Here is a 7,649-nt window from a genome sequence, read left to right on the forward strand (position 1 = left end):
CATTCTACAAAAACCAACAACTGTTTAAAAATCTTCAAATCATGAAAGACAAAAAGCCTGGACTGTCACAGATAGGAGGAGACTAAAGAATTCTGGCAACTAAAGGCAAAGTTGGCTCCTGGATTGGATTCTGAACCAATAAAAATTTGTTTTGCTCTTAAGGACATTAGTGGTGCAGTTGGTAAACCTGAGTAAGTTCCGTACACACTGAGGCCTCGGGGGAAGCAGGAGTTGAGGACAGAGTATGAAAAAGATACTGTAGGAATAAAAAGAAAACAACAATCAAAACAAGAGGGAGTGAAGATTTCTAGTTTTATTGTTTCACATCAGGCTGGGTTTACAACAAGGTAAGCTACTGAAAGTTGTAGGGTCTGTGCTTTGGATTCCTAGGGCAGCCATGCATATGGGGGAGAAGGTGAGTAAATGGGTTTGGGGGAGGGGTTGTGCCTCCTGGACACCAGGGAACAGGGATCCTATGGGCCAGAGCACAAGGCTTCACTCAGACCCGTGAAACATATGGGCAGAACCAGCAGGAAAATAGGAACAAGAGAAAGGATTTGGTCACTCGCTATCCTCAAGCATACTTTTCTTGGCACAGGGTCCCCATCAGCAGCAGCCTCCAGAGGACTGACTGCTGCCTCCTCCACAGCAGCCAGAGCCCCCCGAGGGCTGACTGCAGCATCCTGAGCCCCCTGAGGGCTGGCTGCAGCAGCCAGAGCTCTGGTGTCTACGACGGGACCTGTGTCGCCTGTGGTGGCTCAGGCAGCACCCACCACCTCCAGAGCTGCAGCAGCCGCCACCCCCAGAGCTACAGCAGCCGCCACCCCCAGAGCTGGAGCCACAGCAGCCCCCAGAGCTAACACTGCAGCAGGAAGAGACTGGGGGGCACTTGGGGGGACACTTTGGGGGACACTTGGGGGCGGGACACTTGGGAGGGGGCTGGCACTGCTGCTGGTTCTGCTGGCAGGACATCTGGGCTGGCGGGGTCAGGAGCTGAGGGAGAGAGTTACACAGTCAGACCCAGGACCCAGAGCCCCCCTGCCCCACTCCTTCCTGTCTGCAGTTTCATTTCCAGTGCCTTTATTTGATGAACAGTTTAAATGGAGTCCTGGTTAAGCCAACAGAGAAACTTTAATTATTTCTACCAGTTCCCCGAATGCTCTCATATCATCTCTGAAGTGCTTCATCTGTTATATAATTAGAGCACTGAAGTCAAAATATGCTAAGGAAAAGTCCTCAAAACCAAACATCTAGAGGAGAAATTCTAGAGCAAAAACCATGGAAATACTTAATCTAGACAGCAGATTAGAAATGGAATTGCTTCTTTGGGGAAAACAGTCATTCCCTCTTGGAGAACTTTCTAGATATCCCGGTCCAGTAGGGACATAGAAGTTCACACCCACAAAGGACATTGGAGATTGGCTGGAAGAATGAGCTGAGGGAAATGATAACTGACTGTAAGCTGGGACTTGCACCAGGCCTCTGACTGGGCCCAGTGCTCTGGTATCCTGTACACACTCACCTCAAACTAACACCTCAGCATCAAGATTTGAGTTGTTCTACTCTAACTCTGAAGCCCTTTTGTCTGAGTGCTTAAATAAGTCAGTCAACTGTGATTTCCTCTCTGCTGGCTGAGTGTCCCTGTTCCCATCTTTACTTTTCCCGGGAGGGATAGTTACGCTTTCAAAGATAAGCCTCCCTTTTGACAACAGTTGCAGGTTGGTAAGGTGGTAGATGCTGCAAAGTCTTCCAACCAGAGACCAACAACTACAGATCAGTTTGTTTTTTCTAGAGTACTGTCAACACTCACACAGTTGCTCCTGCTCACGTTGTTCCCAGCCTTCCTTGCTCCTTGCCCCTCCCTCAGTGTCCCTGTGGCTTGTTCCTTGCTAACACGAACCCAATCTCATCCTCTGTTCACGGCCACCCCCACCACACACACACATGCACTACAAAGGCCCTAATACCCCCCTGCCCCCTGCCCCCTGCTCTGGTCTGAGCTCCCTCTGTGAAAGGCTCTGCTCTCAGTCCCAAGGGACACTTACCAGTCCACAGGCAGCACTGGGTTTGTCAGCACCTCAGGAGAGGAGGGTATAGAGATGCCCTGACTGTGAGGCCCTTTTATCCTGGCTTTGGGCTCTGCCCTCAGCCTGTGAGACAGAACCTGGGCATGAGGGGACTGCCTCCTGCCACCCACATGGTCCTGTGACCGGTGGTGACTGGCAGCTGCTCCCTGCCTTCCTCCATGGGAACTCAGGATAGCTACTCCCAGCTTGTAATAGGGCTGCTTAGAAAAAGTGGGGAGAGAATAACTGTAATCATCCCCCACCTTGCTCTCCCACTGTCCCTGCTGAATACATGCCTGGCTCAGTTTTGGAGCTTGAGTTTCCAAAGTCTCTTTTCTTGTCTCTCATATCTTAATGTTTCAGTCTAGTTTAACCAAGTTTCACAGAATTCTCTCTTTATTACCTTATATGTGTGTGAGTGAGTGAGTGTGTGTGTGTGTGTGTGTGTGTGTGTCTGCAGATATGTATGTGTGCCTTAGCAACCAAGAAACTACTTTAGGAGTCAGACCCAAGAGAGAATCCTGGTTCTGCCACCTATTATCTCTCTGACCTTGTGAAAACTACCTCATCCTTCTTGTTCTCAGTTTTGTCCACCTACAATAGAAATAATATAAAAAATACCTCTTGGTGGGGGTGTATGTTTATTTGAGAGTCAGTGAGCTAACGCAAAGAAAATTTCTAGTAGAGAGTTTATAACGTGCTATAATCTCTAAAGAAATGCCAACACATTCTTTCTTTCTTTCTTTCATTTATTTAATTACAATTGTATTTTAAAGAAAGTGAACCTGGTTAGGAAAATACAAGACCCTTTTTGTTTTGTTGAGATTATGGATAGGTTTTAATAAGACAGTGTGAATCAGGAATAAGGTTTTATAGAGGAGGGACAGAGGGAAGACCTGGCCAGTGAGACTGAGAATTCAGATTTCCAGGGGTCATGTGGGAAGGCAGAGGAAAAAGAGGAAAGGCAGCATGGAAATAGTGAGACGGTAGAAGGATAGTCACTGCCCAGCATAAAACAACCAAGGGAAAGACCCCTAGTGAAGTGGAGGCCAGAGGACATTTAAGAACAGAAGTAATACATCATACAACTTTTTGTCCCTTTCTGTTTCATAAGCTTCTCCTAACTCCTATTATCAATTCAATTATATGAACACAGGATTTTCTTGGAAGTAATATTGATATTCTCACATTTTTAGGGGATAAAGAAAAGGGCCAGAGTTAATATCTGGGTTGATAGCAAGTCAGACAACAAGAGCCCCATCTATGGCTGTGCAAGGTTATTAAATAACTAAACCATTTATCAGATGAGAAAGAATAAAAGCTAGGGAGATTGTATGAAGAAATTCTACTGCCCTCCAGTCTTGGGAGGAACTCTGGGATTTCCTAGACCCTGAGTGGATGTTGATTCCATAATATCTAGGTCACTTGTTGTGGTATGGACCCTACTATTATGTGGTTGAGGAGTGTGTGTGTGTGTGTGTCTATGTGTACTTCTATTTAGAGATATTACAGAGACAATGAAAGAGACAACATATGTGACTATGCGTATGTGGGTGTGCACAAATACACATCTGTATATCTTACTATGTTCCTTTCAGCATCTGGTACCCCCTGGTGTCCAGCCTTCTCTGAATTGTTTTTTTAAAAAGATTTTATTTATTTATTTGACAGAGAAAGAGAGCACACACAAGCAGGGGGAGCAGCAGGCAGGGGGAGAGGGAGAAGCAGGCCCCCTACTGAGTAAGGAGCCAGATGTGGGGACCCTGGTATCATGACCTGAGCCGAAGGCAGATGCTTAACCAACTGAGCTACCCAGGTGTCCCCCCTGAATTGTATTGCCTCTTGCCTGCCATGTTTCCTTTTGTTCTGTTCCTCCATAGGTTCCAGTTCCTCATTGATTTCTAATCCTCATTGAATTCTACCCCTCTCCCTCAGGAATAATTACCCAAGACCATTAAGGATGTCTCTTCTTAGAGTCCCCTGGGTCCATGATGAGCTCCAATCTCTACTGATTGGTGGTTGAGGCCTTTTCAATAGTACCCTTGCCATATCTCCAATTTTGGTTTTGCTATCTCCCTTTAGAAATATTCTTAAGCTAAAATAGCTTATTTTTTCTACTTTGAATTTATCCTACCTGTTAAGCTTCCATGATTTATTCCATAATCCATGCATTTCTAAAACTGTGTTGTTCAAATGTAACTTGATGTGATAGACTGTATGAGTCTTTTCTCTCAAACACATTTAAATAAACACTCCTTAAATCCCCAGCTTGAGTCTTACATTTCTGTATTCCTCATCAGCTCTAATATAGCACTATGCATTTAATGGATACTGAGTTTAAAAATCTATTCATTGATACTAGCATCAACTTCACTTTGATTGTGACTTAAGCCATTATCATCAGAATTCTCACTCTGAGATATTCACATTAGTGTGTTCTAGCCTTATCACCCTGCAGAAATTGGCCAGTGAGTTATCTGGGTGTAGCTCATAGAGTTGCAAAGAATGCATTTAATGTAATTGTTGTCAAGATATTGATTGCTGGCTCATATAGGGAGTTCTGATTCAGGAGCCCAACTCATTCATTCCAAGCATGATGAGATTTAGAAGCTATTCTGTCTGTGTCCTGACTCCACAAAGATCAGGACCCAAAACATCAATCAATCTGACTTGGACTTAGGTGACAAGATAGGTGTTCTCCAATGTAACATTGAAGACTGGCACAAGATCTCAAGGGTTTGGACATCATTTTAATATAAACAATGTGTACTAGCAAAAGATGAGTTTTTTGAGAGAGTATGTTTCTTATGTTGTCAGGTTCTCATAATCTCTGGAGATAGGAGGGAAAAATGCTAAGACCTCGAAAGAAGTAATTCAGACTCAGTATCCCTGAGCCAGGGATACTGGCTCTATAGTAGGGACAATAAATCAATACTCCAAAATTACTAGAATATGCTCCTAATTATTCTTTTACAGATAGGTAAAATATTTTAAGTATGGCAAAAAAATACTGACAAATTTCACCACATAGAAAAAAATTCTGTATGACAGAACACATCATTTTTTTAAAAGATGGAAAAATTAACCAATAAAGGAAAAATAAAATACATAGGTCAGTAATAGAAAATTAAAATTAATAATAAACAGTAAGCTATTACAATTATATTGAAAATAAATAAAACTATTTACAAAACTATGGGCAAAGCACATGAACAAATAGCTTAGAAAGAAATATAAATGACTAAGAGATTTTAAAATGTATTGTTTTCTGTTTATGCATACAAATAACCAATGAACTACATATAAAACAATGATGACTTTTCAGAAATGAGTTCTATTAGATCTATTCCTTTATACTGAACTGGAAAAAAATTAAAATGGATAACAAAACTCAGTATTGTTGAAGATAATCAGAAATGGGTCTTAGTAAGTGGTTGGAAATATAAATTGCCATAACCCTCTGGGTGGAAAAAAAAAATTGTTGATTCATTATTCAACACATAGTTGTTACATATACAAATTAAAATTTAAAATGAGCATACTTTAAAATGAGCATAATTGCTTTTATATAGCAATTAAGCTTCTAAGTATGTAACCCAAGGAGAAAGAAAAGATGTGATAAAGAAAATGATGTGCATACAAATGATTACAAGAAATAAAAATAATAGGAAGAGTTAGAAAAGTTGTAAGATAAAATATCAGAAAAAGAATAAATTAGATTTATATTTACCAGAAACAAATAATTTAAAATTATAATTGTAAAAGTTGTTATTTAAAATAGCAAAAATTATGGTGTTTAAAATATTAGTGTAAAATATTTTTGACAAAATGTGGAGACTTTAATGAAAGGCATTGTGGACTACCAAAAGAGAGATATACCATATTCATGGATGGTTCAAAAGGAAAATTATGAAAAAAATCTTACAATCCTTCATTTATAAATGAATGAATTTAGTGATATTTCTATAAAATTCTAAAGATATTTTCTTTTTCTTTATTTTCATTTATGGCATATGACAAGCTGCCTCTAAATTTTATATGAAAGAGCAAAGTTCTTGTAATTACCAACACAATCTTAAGCGGGGGGGGGCAAAGTTATGGAACCTATGCGATATCACAATTGATTACAAACTTATAGTAATCAAGGCAGCAGAATAGTCTCACTGGGATAAACAAATAGGCAATGAAAAGAATGATCAGGCCAGTTACAGAGCTACACAAATGTGGAAACTCAGTCAGGACTAAGGAGGCATTTCAAATTAGTGGGGAAAATGAAATATCTGATTATGATAGACAACTGATTACCCATTTAGAAAAGAATGTTAAAATAAATATAAAATGTATAAAAAAATCCATTCTGTGTTAAAGAAAACCTTAATTTTAAACAGAATATGAGTTTTCACAACTTTTTAAAGGAAACAGAAAAGTTCAGGTTTCGAGCTTATGAGTGGTTGAGACTTCTTAAAGTCATGAAAAGGGCAAATAACATAGTTAATGTTGCACAGATAGAGCTGTACTAAAAACAAAATACCTGCTCATCAAATTGCACAATTAAAGCGAACAAGATGAAAGATGTTCACAAATCATTTACTAATACTGTACTAGAAACCAGAATATGTGAAGAATTTACAGATCTTAACAAAAAGAGGCAACTAGAATTTTTTTTTAAAAGAACAGATAATTCATAGAAAAGGAAACCAAAATGACCAGCAAACATAAAAAGATGTTCATGATCATTACTATGCAAGAAACACATATTAGAAGTATAAGGATACATCAGTTAATGTACATAAAATGGCAGTTATTTAAGTTTAGCAACAATGTACAAAACAGTGATTCTTATAAACCGTAAGTAGAAACAGAAATTGGCAAGAGCAAATTAGAGGGATGGGTATTATTGAAAATTTAACATCTACTTATAGATTATTAACTTGGAGAGCCTCTTCAACATTTAACCAAGTAGACACACACACAAATCCCCATAGATGAAGTATTTATACATCAAATAGTGCAAACAACTTCAATGCCCATCTAAAAGGGACAGGATATCAAAATCACGCTGTGCTCATAAGGTGGATACTATGAGGCTGTGAAAATGAATAAATGACAGCTACACAGATCAACTTGAATAATACACAAAAATAATGTTTAGAGAAGAGAGCAAGTGTAGACGAGAGTCTCAAGTATTATGCCATTTCTATACAGTTAAAACCATACACAACACAGTATTTAAGCAGTGACGATTACCAGCATAAAATAAAGCATGAAGGAATAATTTTAAATTTGGTGTAAACCAGGTTGATTGTAAACACTAAATTAACATTTGGGAGTAAGGAAAGGATGTTGGGGTTGGGAGTATGGTATCCAAGAATAAGAGGCTAGGGTCCTGAGTGGCAATTGGTGGTAGGAATAAACCCACACCCTCATTTCTAAGCGGCCTTATTACAAGCTGGGAGTAGCTATCCTGAGTTCCCATGGAGGAAGGCAGGGAGCAGCTGCCAGTCACCACCGGTCACAGGACCATGTGGGTGGCAGGAGGCAGTCCCCTCATGCCCAGGTTCTGTCTCACAGGCTGAGGGCAGA

General features: G+C 39.9%; 1 long non-coding RNA gene across 1 annotated transcript; it reads right to left on the reverse strand.

The window, feature by feature from the left end:
* Positions 1 to 298: 298 nt before the first annotated feature.
* LOC122900530 lies at positions 299 to 2,138 on the reverse strand. The gene is made up of 2 exons (XR_006383243.1): positions 2,046 to 2,138; positions 299 to 993 (listed from the first exon to the last, which is right to left on the reverse strand). It is a non-coding gene; the product is annotated as an uncharacterized LOC122900530 (long non-coding RNA).
* Positions 2,139 to 7,649: the final 5,511 nt, after the last annotated feature.

The sequence above is a fragment of the Neovison vison genome, chromosome 2, assembly GCF_020171115.1.
Source record: "Neovison vison isolate M4711 chromosome 2, ASM_NN_V1, whole genome shotgun sequence".
NCBI classification, from domain to species: Eukaryota; Metazoa; Chordata; class Mammalia; order Carnivora; family Mustelidae; genus Neogale; species Neogale vison.